At 44.2% G+C, this 13,209-nt stretch overlaps 2 protein-coding genes across 4 annotated transcripts in view; one reads left to right on the top strand and one right to left on the bottom strand.

The window, feature by feature from the left end:
* LOC117364169 (uncharacterized transmembrane protein DDB_G0289901-like) overlaps positions 1-5,492 on the top strand; it is a 374,119-nt gene extending 368,627 nt beyond the window's left edge. Inside the window, exon 27 of the mRNA XM_033953100.1 lies at positions 5,306-5,492. The gene's annotated coding sequence lies outside the window, so the exon portion shown is untranslated. The remainder of the gene's footprint in view (positions 1-5,305) is intronic.
* Positions 5,493-7,219: 1,727 nt separating this feature from the next.
* ALKBH1 (alkB homolog 1, histone H2A dioxygenase) overlaps positions 7,220-13,209 on the bottom strand; it is a 46,100-nt gene continuing 40,110 nt past the window's right edge. The window contains exons 7-8 of one of the 3 annotated variants that reach the window (XR_004540170.1): positions 12,773-12,952; positions 7,220-8,732 (exon numbers count right to left, since the gene is read on the bottom strand). The gene's annotated coding sequence lies outside the window, so the exon portion shown is untranslated. Of the gene's footprint in view, positions 8,733-12,716; positions 12,953-13,209 lie in introns of those variants that run through there. The other 2 variants (XR_004540171.1, XM_033952772.1) reach the window with 2 other exon arrangements.

The following is a 13,209-nucleotide window of genomic DNA, read 5'->3' as shown; positions in this document are numbered from 1 at the left end:
TTTTAAAAGGTGGGGTGGGGAGATCCCAGGATTTACAGGACTGTTGGCTTGGAAATTAGCAGCTCTGTAAGGAATAGACAGCTAGAAGCCAGTAGCCACTGTAGTCTACCCAATTCAGGGAAAAAAATTTTGATTCGTTTCGATTTGGCCAGTTGAATCGATTTTTCAATTCGATTCAATTACAATAGAAACATAGAAACATAGAAGATGACGGCAGAAAAGGGCCACAGCCCATCAAGTCTGCCCACTCCAACAACCCTACCCCCTTGAATTTACCCCCCTAGAGATCCCACATGTGTATCCCATTTCCTTTTAAAATCCTTCACGCTGCTGGCCTGAATCACCTGAGGTGGAAGTTCATTCCAACGATCGACCACCCTTTCGGTGAAGAAGAACTTCCTGGTGTCGCCATGAAATTTCCCACCCCTGATTTTCAGCGGATGGCCTCTTGTGGCAGAGGGGCCTTTAAAAAAGAAGATATCATCCTCCACCTCTTTTAAAGTTTACACATTTTATTTAACCAAGGCAATATCATGTCAATGACAGGAACATCCAATACTGTTCTTATGTCCAAAATTTCTCCCTCTCTTATCCATGTTTCTCTCTCTCCCCTCCATCAGATAAAAGATTTCTACCTCTCACCCCTTTCTACCTCTTTGTAGCATCTCTTCCTTCCTCTTCTCCATTCCATGTCCAACAATTCTTCCACTCTCCTCTCTCCCCCCATTCCATGCAGCAGCTTTCCATTCCTCCCTCCCATTCCCTTCGGTAACAGCTTTCCATCCCTCCCTCTCAGCCCTGTGCAGTAGCTTTCCTACCCTCCTATCCTCCTGACCAACCCCCCACTGTGAAATCTGACATACCTTCAGGCCACCCAAAGCAGCAGAAGTGGTGGTATGAGTAGTCGGCTGCATGAGGCCTGCCCCAAGGCTTCCCTCTGCTACATCATCGGTGACATCATCAGTGACATGGCAGACAGAAGGCCCTGAGAGAGCATGCTGCAATCCTCTGCCTCTGCTGACCAACAATCACCACTGCTGCTGCTGTTTTAGGAGGTCCAGAGGTATGTCAGGTCTTACAGTTTGGGGGGAGGGGGCTGGGGGGGTGTTGCTCACTGAATTGGTGATTTACTTGAAGAATGAACTGATTTCAATAGATTAACCAAAGTGAATCAGTGAATCGATTTGAATCAGCGAATCAGGCAGCACTGGTTTTCAGTAGCCAGAACCTTTTAAAAGGTGGGGTGGGGAAAACCCAGGATTTCCCAGGTCTGTAGGCTTGGAAATTAGCAGCTCTGCACCGTATAGCGAGAGATTAGAGAAACTGGGCCACTTCTCCTTCGAAAAGAGGAGATTGAGAGGGGACATGATAGAAACATTCAAGATTCTGAATAGAATAGACTTAGTAGATAAAGACAGGTTCTTCACCCTCTCCAAGGAAGGAAGAATGAGAGGGCACTCTCTAAAGTTGAAAGGGGATAGATTCCATACAAATGTAAAGAAGTTCTTCTTCACCCAGAGAGTGGTAGATAACTGGAATGCTCTTCCGGAGTCTGTCATAGGGGTAAACACCCTCCAGGGATTAAAAATAAAATTAGACAAGTTCTTACTTTCCAACTGAAAAGTATGCAGTTGAGGCTGGGCTAATTTAGAGCACTGGTCTTTGACCTAGGGAATGCCACGTGGGCTGGGCACGATGGACCACTGGGCACGATGGACCACTGGATCACTGGGCACGATGGACCACTGGACTGGCCCAGCAGCGACAATTCTTATAAGCCAGGAGCCAGAACCAGACAGGGTTGGGAGCACTCTGTGGCTATGAAAACAATCTCTAAAGTTGACCCCAGAAGAGGCATAATCAGTTCCAGAAGCAGAGAAGAGAGAAAGAGGAGATGACTGTGCAAAATGTAAATATAGCACATGCCAGGGATGGTGTTAGAGGAATTAAACTAGTGCAATTGCCCTTGACCCCATGGCAAGAGAGAGCCACAAGCCCACTGGAAGCTGAAGGCAGCTCAACCTTATAATGATCTTTGGGGACTCAGCTATGTCTAACACCACTCTGGCAAGATACACATTGCAAATATGACACATTATAATCACAAAATAAAAAAGTAAAAAAAAAAAAAAAATGTTTTGTTCTGTGTTCATTTTATTTTTCAAATCAAGTTGGTCCCAGTCTCTGATTTCTGCTTCCCTCTATCGTTTCTTAGTTCACTCACCAGGATCTCCTGTCCATTTGACATTTCTTCATGTTCATCCTCTATCTCCCATCTCTGTGTTCCTGTCCTCTCCCATGTTCAGAAACTGTCTTCTCTGTGTCCCTATAGTTCCTTGTCTAGTATCTCTGGTGTGTTCAAATCTCACATCCATCCTCACCCCTCTATCTCTAGCTTCTCTGTCCAGCATCAACCCTTGTGTCCCTATGCCCTCCTATGTCCAGCATCTCCATGAGTCCCTGTTCTCCCCCAAAAATCTAGCATCTCCACTCTGTATCCATATAACCTTCCCCATGTTCAAAATGGTCTCTTTCTTTCCATATTCCCCCACCCCTCATGAAAAGTATTGTCCCTCTGTGGTCATACTCCATCCCCATACAGCATACATAGAACTTTGTTTCACTGCCTTATGCCCATCATGTCACCTCTGTTTCCTCTGAGTCCATCTTCTCCCCTCTCTTCATCACCCACACCACCCATCTCTCCTCTTTTTTCTCCAACCCCACCCATCCAATTTCTGATTCTCTTTCTCTTCTCTTCCTTCAGCAACTGGCTCTTTCTGCAATTGTGGGTTAATCAATTGTCTCCCTCTTTCTTCAACCCCCTTGGTCTGGCATCTTTCACCCTTCCCTGCAGTGGCATGCAGTCAGGGCCTTCAAGGGATTTACCCCACCCCCTTAAGGCCCTGAGGACACTGCTCTGAATTTGATTGGTTGAGCAGGCAAAAGACAGATGCTGCTCAGCCAATCAAATTCAGATCAGTACTGTCAGGGCCTTCAGCAGGTTTGGAGGATCCCCAGCCCAAGAGCCCTTCTTTTTTTCCTTCTGGTTTCCTTTTTTGTTTGATGCAGTTTGACTAGTTGAGCAGGCTGCCCATTCAATCCCCTGAAAGCCCTCTCCGCATGCCACTACTTAACTTTAAACCCTCCAATGGAACAGCACTTCTCTCCCTTCCCTCCAACCCCAACCCTCTTTACAGGCCTTCCCCATGCATTTCTCTCACTTCTCTCCAGCCATCCCTTGCCTCCAGCACCCCTGTAGGTCCAGCACCTCTCATCCTTGCCCCCAGTCCCCTACCCTGCCAATTCAGCACTCCACTCTTGTCCCTAGCCCTCATGCCCACAGAAGCAGTACCTCTGTCCCGTGACCCAATCTTTCCTGCCAGTTCAGCATCTCTCCCTCTTTACTCCAGTCTCCAACCTCACCCCTGGCCTCCCTCTCTCCCTTGCATCCAGTACCTCTCTCCCTTTCCTTCAACACCCATCACCCATCCTCTCACAGATCCAGCATTGTGTTGGTTGGTCTGGCACCCATAATTCACTGAAACACCATGGTGGGGTGAGGGAGGAAAAAGGACTGAGATTCATTTAATCATTGGTAGCTGGTGTGCACTGCCTCTGGGTGGGCTTTAGGTGAAACTAGGTGGGCCGGTGACCTTCCGTGGCTATGCTCCCGTTACATGTGTCTGTTTCTGTCTGAATTCACTATCTGTTAGCGTATGTGTGTGTGCACAGACGAGTTCATAGGGGTCTGCATACCTCCATTGATTGATGCCTTTGCTGACAGAACAGTGACTTTGCTGCTCTTCTCTAAAATCTCTGCTCCTGTTCCTGCCTTTAAAAAAAAACCTGGTGAAACTGGAAACCAGATTTTTGTTCTTGTTCTTCTCAATTGTTGTAGATTTCAAAACCATTTGTTTTTGGTGTTATTGTATCAGCAAACTTTGCTCTTTGTAGCAACTGTGTCTAGCTCTCTGTGCATATATGTTCATGTGTGTCTGGCGTGTACGGTGTGTGCATGTACGAGTGTTGCTGTGTGGATATCTGTGGGCATCTTTGTGCCTCTCTTGATTGATCCCTTTGAAATGACTTTGCTGCTTTTCTCTAGAATCTCGCTCTCCTTCTTCCCTTATACCTGGTTTGTTTCTTTTTTCTTGCAGAATAATCACAAGAGACCCAATAACCCTTAAAGAAATCCCATGGGATATAATTGCAGGTAAATCCAACTTCCTGTTGTTAGGTATATTAGCAATTTGAGCATAGGTAAAAGACAGCAATTAACAATCATTTAGCCTTCCCCTTCTCTCCGGTTTTCTATCACTTTGAGGAGTATATTGTTTCCAACATTCATCTTGGCCTCCGATTTCCTTCCTCTCTCTGGTCTATGAAATAATCTTTATTAAAATGATCCCACGTGTTGGCAGAAGGTGGCAGTGTTGCTTCCATGAACCCCAACATTATGCAGCATTGCAGGAGACATGAGCTTCATAGCCATCGCATATGCATCAACCTGCTGACTCTGGGAGCAGCGCTGAAGGAAGTGTTTTCTCTGCATCTGTAGGCACTGCAGAGGGATTTTGGAAAGGAGATAGAGCAGTGGCTTTCAACCCAGTCCTCAGGAACATCCTGGCCAGTCAGTGCACCCACAATGAATATGCATGAGAGATATTTGCATGCAATGGAGAAAGAGTGTGTTAAATATATGAGATCTTCAAAAGGTTTCAGCACTTTTAATTTTTTAAACACTATTAAATATCTCAAAAAGGAAATTACATCACTCTTCCACATAATCACCCTGTATATGATACATTTTTCCCAGTATCCTACTAACTTCTTAAACCATCAGAAAAGATATAAAAAATATGGAAATATGACAGTGCAGGAAACTTTTGAAGAACCCTCATATCTTGCAATTTCATTATGGATTTCCTGAAAACTCAGCTAGCCAGATGGTCCCTGAGGACTTGGTCCAAATCCTCTGAGGTAGGGACAAACCTGGCTCTTCTAGCAGCCTCCTTCCCCCAAACTAATCACCTCTAGTTTTTCAATGTAAGTACAGAGCAGGAAAGAAACCGGTCTTTATTAGAGATCTACCGTATGAACACCGTGAGCATGAAAAAACAGGAAGTAATAATGTAATCCAAAATAAAAGTTCTGCATTCAGATCTAACAGCACCTAATCAATGTGTTCTTGAAGTAACTCCCACTTCAACACTGATCACGATAATCCTTTCAGAAAGATTTTGCATTTTTCTGCCTCAGATTGCCTCTGCTCAGTATTTACTTGTCTTTTTCTCTCTTCTAGAAGGTCCTGGCCTTGCTATCAGCCAAAGAAATGTGCAAAATGGCCACCGTAGAATCCTCTCTGTACTCTTCTCTTCCATACAAAGGATCTTCTTCCATATTATCTAGCACTTGAAGCCTATTATCCTGTAGAGATGTCTCATGATTCAGCTTGTCCCTTGTATCTCTTCCTGAATAAAGTAAAAGCATTCAAATTCCTGGTTCTACTTCCTTCATCACTTGAGACATGAGTTATCACAAGTACAGTTACAATATTCCACAAGTTCTGTGTGGATTACAGATATGAAAGCTGGTCAACCTGAAAAAAACATGAATTTGTGCAGACTGGTGAACACGTTTCCCCCTTTAACCCTGGTTTCTAGGGTAATAGAGAATGGGTGAGGTTCTTGTCTCAAAAATGTAGCCACCCCCTGAGTCAGTGGAAGGGGCAGTGGGGTCATGTATCCTTCTTAGGAGATCCCAGAGTTTGAAACCACCCTCCCTCTCCAGGTGGCAAAACATGTCACACACTAGACTGGGCTTTCCAAATACTTATGTTTATTGCTTCACTGGGGAAGCAGTTGTAGATATTTACAAGAGATTTAAATGAAAGGTCATAGTAGACACTGTTTAATCAAGCAGGTAAATAAAGCCGTCCACTCAAGATGGATGGCCTAGACTGAAACATCTTGAAAGAATATTGATATAAGGAGGAATTAGAGGATCCAATGAGAATCTCCCCGATTGGTATATTATACACTTTCATAAATAAATGTGTCTCAACAGAGAGCTTGTTATCAAGGCTGAAGTAACTGAGGTACAATTTATAGATATAACTTAAATATAAATGTTTTCAATTGACCCGATCAATTCAATCCACCCTTTCACTCCAATATAATTTGTGCCGTGGTATGACAGTGTCCCATTGATTTTCTTCTTTCCACCAGATCTCAGAGATGCCTATTATATCTATCTTTTCATTTAGTGCAATATATTCTAACTATCCCATCTTGTTTCTTAGGCTTCTGACATAAGAACTTGACAATAGCCATACAGGATCAGACCAATGGTCAATCTAGCCCAGTATACATTCCAGGTCACAAATACTTGGCAGAAACCAAAATTAATTCTATAGCTTCTGTATTATCCATCTCAACTACTGTTGACCACTCTCAAATACTATTTGGATGTGTACATGATTCATTGCCTCTATCATAACATGGGGCCAAGCTTTTCCATGCTATGTTTACTCTTGCGTTACAAAATGTATTACATAACTGGAAAAACTTATCAAACACAGATTACAACACATGGTGGAATACACTTTGCTTAACGCCTAAATATGAAAAGGCTAACGCAGAGAAGTCCAGTACTCTCAGCTCCTACCATCACCCTTGGTCACCTCTCCATTCTTATTGCAATGTCATATTGTACTTGATCTTTGGTATATACAAGTTTCTGTTATTTTGTGGTCATAGAACATAAGAATTGCCGCTGCTGGGTCAGACCAGTGGTCCATCGTGCCAAGCAGTCCGCTCATGCGGCGGTCCTCTGGTCAAAGGCCAGCGCCCTAACTGTTCTGACACTCTCTGTTCTCACATACTGTGCTTGTATTCAATAACGACCTTACTGCCCGTGTGTGTTCTATATCTTGATGAGGTTGCCTTCATCTTATGCTTTACTGCTGTGCAATTTATGTCTCTGTAATAATATACAGACATTCCAAACAATGCTTGTTGTATCTATTTACAATTTGTTCAGCAGTTGGCAATTTTGCAATTTTTTTTTAAGTTCAATCATTTTTATTTGTTATTAGTTATCAAACAGGTTATAAAAAAAAAAAAAGAAGAGGGATAGTTAATGTACAACCAGAATAGTTTTATAACAATGTGCTAACAAAATAATGTATAAAATCAGTACAATAATACATATGGCAAGATTATATTAATAGGGCATGACAGTTACTTCCAATAACGGATCTCATGTTTTCCCAAAAGAATGTATGGATCTTTTCTTTTTTTTTTTTGTTCAATAATGTTTATTGGAATTTTCAATAAACAAAATACAGAAAATCAACCAATAAGGAACAAGGAAAACATTTTCAGTCTTGCAGTAATAATAGAAAATGCAAGTCCAGAATAGAGTAAAGTGAATAGTATTGTGAGTATCTTCAATTATGTCATATAATACTACAAGTCAAGTGTGAGGATTGTTACAATAATCCAGTACTCTCTGCCAAGTCTTATTGTTCATATTGATAACTATAGTTTTTTCATATTTTGTATAAAGACAGTGTTCCACCATTCATTATAATTTAGTGCGTTAAAATCTTTCCAATGAGAAAGAATTATCTTGATGGCAATCAATAATAAGCATCTTAATAGTTTATCATCATATTTGGATAACAGCTGTGATAGTGCGAATCCATCAAATATAACAACAGAATAAGTAATGGGTACCGTGATGGGTAGAATAGCATAGATAGTAGACCATATGTTAGACCAATAAGGCTGTAATAGAGTACAATGATAAAGCATATGGTCTAAGGCACCAATCTGAGTTGAACAGGACCAACAAAGGTTGGAATTATTTATGGAAGTTTTGGACAATTTATATGGTGTCCAATATGCTCTATGATATAGGAAGAGGACTAATTGTTTACTCGTCGCCGATTATAATGAACTAAAGGAGTTAAGCCAAATAGTTTCCCATGTGGAAGTAAAGAATGAAGAAGACGTGTCTTGAGCCCAGACTACATGTAACGCTGAAGAAGAAGCAAATTTATATTTCTTGAGTAGTTTGTACCAGGCAGAGGCCTCGCCATTCTTCAATCTAAGAATTTTACACCAGGTCAATAATGATGGGGTCTCTTGCGTGATGGAGATTTTAGTTAGCAGTGCTTGAAGAGAGTGTCTTAGCTCAATCCATCTGTAAAATTGGGTAGGTGAAATATGGTATTCATCCGATAAAGCCGCAAATGTAGTCCAGTCATTATCATGATATAGTTTGAGATAGTCCATATACCAGATTTAATCCAGGATTTCCATTCTCTGTATTTGCCCTGAATGGACACTTGTGGGTTAAGTCAAATAGAGGATAATGTGGTTTCAGACCATTTTATATCAAGTAAAGCATCCATTTCTTTGATGGCTGATGCTGTTGATATTAAAACTGGGTTAGTTTGCTTCAATATTGATAAAGGATAAGAGCTGTAGGAAATCTTTGTTATAGATTAAATTTCAACCAGGTTGGAAAGTGCATAGAATTTGGAGGTAGTATCCATTGGGAGCCTTGTCTGCAAAGGAACACTATATGGTAGTCATATAAACTAGGGATGTTCACACCTCCATTGTTCTTAGAACATTTCAAGTTTTTCAAAGCTATTCTAGGAACTTTGTGATTCCAGAGATAAGAGTTCATTAATGCTTCCATCTTAGCATATGTTCCTTCTGGTAGGAGAAACGGTAGCATCGATAAGATGTAGGTAATTTTAGGCAACAGTACCATTTTGATAGAGTCCAATCGGCCCCACCAAGAGAGTTTTAATGGGTCCATTGTGCAGTAAAAAATATAACTCAAATACAAAATAATTGGTAAATTGTTTTCTTCGTTAAACCACCACCGGATAGTAAGTTGCACTAAAGGTTTGATCAATAAATACACTCAAAAATTAAATAAGGGGTTTCATTACGGGCTCAGTCATCCCCACGAGTAACCAAAGCCCGGGGCAGGTATTCATAAGTGATTAGCACTTAGACAAAAGTCTAAATAAATCCTGCCCCCTACATCATAATACCCTCAATTTATATGCGCTTAACCTTGATGAATAAATATAAAGTGCAAACGTGCATCCGGTGTGGGAACAAAGAAAAATATAAGGGTGTTTCAAAAAAACCCAAAAAGACAATAATAATAAGGGAAGCAAAATATCAATAACATCCCCACATTCAAAACCACATACGTTCAAACTAGAGAATGACACGGGGAGCGATCCCCGCAGCGAACCGCTGCGTGGCTGCGGTTTGGCTGCGGGTTATGGTGACCTCATTAGCAAATCGCCGCAGACGCGGGGACAAATCCTTTCACCGCCCGCAAAAACGGTGAATAGATTTGTCCCCGCAGGCCAATGTCCCCCCTTCTAGGAACCGCTATTTACCTGTGTTTCACCTGCACGTTGCCGCATTGACTCCGCCCCCCAATATACTGGCTCCTCATTTGTCAGATCAACCCTTCCTGCCAATAGAACCCGCCCCCCCCCCTCCGACGATCGCCGGCAGAAAGGTGCTCAGCCCTTCATGCCGACAGAACCAGCCCTCCCCAACGATCGCGGCAGGAGGGTACCCATCCCCTCCTGCCTACCCCAACAGCCCCCCCGACGATCGCAGCAGGAGGATATCCAACCCCTCCTGCCAGCTCCCCAACAGCCCCCCTATGATCACTGGTAGGAGGGTGCCCAACCCCTCCTGCCGGCCCCCCCAACGGCCCCCTATATCGCCAATAGGAGGGTGCCCAACCCCTCCTGCCGGACCCTCCCCCAACAAACCCCGCCATCCCGAAACACCACCCTTAGTCTTACTTTCCAAGTTGGACCGGACAGCTCCTCGCTCGTCTGGCCAGCAGGCCTGCCTCCGTCCAAATGAGGCGGGCCCGCCCCTCCCCTCCCCTGCCTAACCCACAGGATCCTAGGGCCTGATTGGCCCAAGCACCTAAGGCCCCTCCTATAGCGGGAGTGGCTTTAGGTGCCTAGACCAATCAGGCCCTAGGATCCTGTGGGTTGGGCAGGGTAGGGGCGGGCCCGCCTCATTTGGACGGAGGCAAGCCTGCTGGCCATACGTGTGAGGAGCCGTCCGGTCCAACTTGGAAAGTAAGACTAAGGGGGTTCCGGGGTGGGAGGGTTCGTTGGGGGGGGGTCCAGCAGGAGGGGTTGGGTACCCTCCTGCCGGCGATCTTAGGGGAGGCCATTGGGAGGACCGGCAGGAGGGGTTGGGTACCCTTCTGCTGCGATTGTCGGGAGGGCCGTTGGGGGGGGGGTCTACAGGAGGGGTTGGGTGCCCTCCTGCCGTGATCGCTGGGGGGAGGGGAGACTTGCAGCCGTAGCCGCGGTCACTATGCTAATCACGATTAGCATAGTGACCGCGATTAGGTACACGATTTGGTACACGATTAGGTACACGATTTGCCGCGATTAGGTACAGCGGCCGCGTCTACTTACCATGTAGGCTAACATTGTAAGCATTAAAAGTACATGTCGTGTTTGTTTTTGTATAGTTATTAACTAATATTTAACTAAGTTTTAAAGTTTTAAAGAATGTTTCCTTTATACGTAAATAAAGAAAAGTATTTAAAATCGTACCCGTTTGAGGCTTTTATATATGCAGCGGTGACGGTGACGGGGCGGTGAATGGGGTGGCAGTGGCGGTGACGGGGCGGTGAAGGGAATGGCGGTGACGGGGCGGTGCAGAGGATGGTGAGACGGGGACGGGGCGGTGGCGGGGACCAATTTTTTCACCGTGTCATTCTCTAGTTCAAACATTCCAAAATTCATATGAAAATGCAATGGACTGTTTCAGAAATTCATATTAAAGTCCATCTCAAAATACTATAATGTGTTTCCAATTTGGTGAATAAATAAGTAAATAAAGTTAATGTATTTGACCATTGTGCAGTGACAGATTTTATTATTGAGAAGATATGATCCACCGCATAAGTTTTTGTGTCCTCTATAGAGGGAGCAAAAAAGATTCCTAAATACTTCAATTTATCTAAGACCGAGCTTGGATATGAGATCTCCACATGGTATACTGTTTAGACGCATGACCGCGCTGGGGGGAGGGGAGACTTGCGTCCATAGATGGGGCAGCTATACTAATCACGGCAGGGAGATCCTTGCCACGATTAGATACAGCGGCCTCATCTACTTACCATGTAGGCCAGCATTTTGCTAGCCTACATTGTAAGCGTCTCCCATTCTGCTAGGGAGACGCGTAGGGCCACCTAGGTTCTCTTAAGGCTACCGCCTAGTCTTAGGTGAGCTTAGGCGGGCTTGCGAGCCTCTCTAGGCTCCCTGGAGGCACCTTCAATATAGGCGGCCTGTCTGGGGAGCATTTTTTTTATAGAAAAAGTGCCTCCCGATTGGCTGATTAGACAGCTGTAGGACGCCTACAACTGCCTACAATCGGGAGCACTTTGCAGAATCAGGGCCATTATGTACAGTGGACTCACAGTCTATGGTGTTTTTTGGTACCTGGGGCAATGAAGCATTAAGGGGTCCTTTTAGGAAGGTGCGCTAACCAATTTAGCGTATGCAAATCGATTTAGCGCATGTCAAATATTAAGGCGCCCATTATATTCTATGGGCGCCTTGGCATTTAATGCACGCTAATCTTTAGTAAAAGGACCCCTAAATGACTTGCCCAGAGTCTATACAATAAATTGTGCATTCAGTTGGTTTGTAATCTACAGCACTTCATTGGCCACTAACTATAGTGTTGCATGAGGTTGTTTTATGTTATAAATACAGTGGTGCCTCACACAACGGACGCCTCGCACAGCGAACGCTGCGCACAACGAACTTCAGGTCTTGCTTCCCACAACGAACTTCGTTTCACATAACGAAGTCGCCCGAGCTGCATCGCTTAACTGCCCTCTCTCCACCTGGCTCCCTGTGCAGTGGCGCTACATATTTTAAACCCCCCTGCCGCCGCTGCTGCATATTTTTAAGCCTCTGCCGCCACCGCATATTTTTAAACCTCCCCCCGCCGCCACATATTTTTTTAAAAAAGCCACCACTGCTGCAACTTTAATCTCACCCGCTCACTCGAACTGGTGGTCTAGCAAATTTCCCAGCCAGAAGCGCAGACAGAGATCAAGAGCAAGCCTTCTGTGCTACTGCCTGGGCCTGCGCTGATCTCTGAATGGCTGCAGTCAGCTCTCGCGGGACTCACAAGAACTAACTGCAGCCAGCTCTCGCGGGACTCACAAGAACTAACTGCAGCCAGCTCTCGCGGGACTCACAAGAACTAACTGCAGCCATTCGGAGATCGGCATGGGCCCACACAGGCGTGCAGAGGAATTGCTCCTGATCTCTGCGCTTCTGGCCTGTACGCCACTGGCTGGGAAAGATGGGAGGAATTAAAAAAGGTACTGGGGAGTATGTGGGGGGTGATTATAATACACAGCAAGGATCAACAAAACCCCTGTCTCCCCTCCCCTTCACATATATCCCCTCTATATCATGCTAACAGCTCTAACAAGATAAATTTATCTTTTTTTATGTCATCTTAGCTTATTTTATGCTACAGAACGAATTATTTTTTTTTACATGTATTGTTATGGGAAAACGCGTTTCACATAACGAACTTTTCGCATAACAAACTTGCTCCTGGAACCAATTAAGTTCGTTGTGTGAGGCACCACTGTACACAAAAGGCACAGCTCAATGCAATCGAATCATGACAAAGCAGATTGGACATTTTTTTTTTCAACGTACGTGAAGCAAGGTTGTGGTGGAAATTGCACAGATAGCCGAGCTACCAGATTGCGAGGGCTCCAGATCTGCTTCAAAGTGAATGAAGTGCATCCTTCTGGCCTCCTCCCAAATCTTCATTCTAGGTCTCAGCAAGCCTAGCAATGGCCCTGCTGTGAACAGACGACAGTCCAGTGATCAGACCTGTTAGAAGAAAAATTGGCAAAGGGTTGTCAAGAGTCTGTGATAGAATGACCAGGCAAAGTAAAGCTAGAGAAAGATTAACTCGGTCACCCAATGAAAAAAACTGACAGAAGAACTCAACTATGCTTGTCTAACACAAAAGGGTGGGAAGAAAACATGAAATGTCAGATTTCTTTCCAGTGTCATTAAACTTCTGCTTTTTTTTGCAATTGTTAATATTATTTTAATGTATTGGCTTGATATACCGCCTGGACCAA

Source organism: Geotrypetes seraphini, chromosome 7, assembly GCF_902459505.1.
Source record: "Geotrypetes seraphini chromosome 7, aGeoSer1.1, whole genome shotgun sequence".
NCBI classification, from domain to species: Eukaryota; Metazoa; Chordata; class Amphibia; order Gymnophiona; family Dermophiidae; genus Geotrypetes; species Geotrypetes seraphini.
The sequence above is the reverse complement of the archived record's forward strand: the minus strand, read 5'-3'. Positions and strand labels throughout refer to the sequence as shown.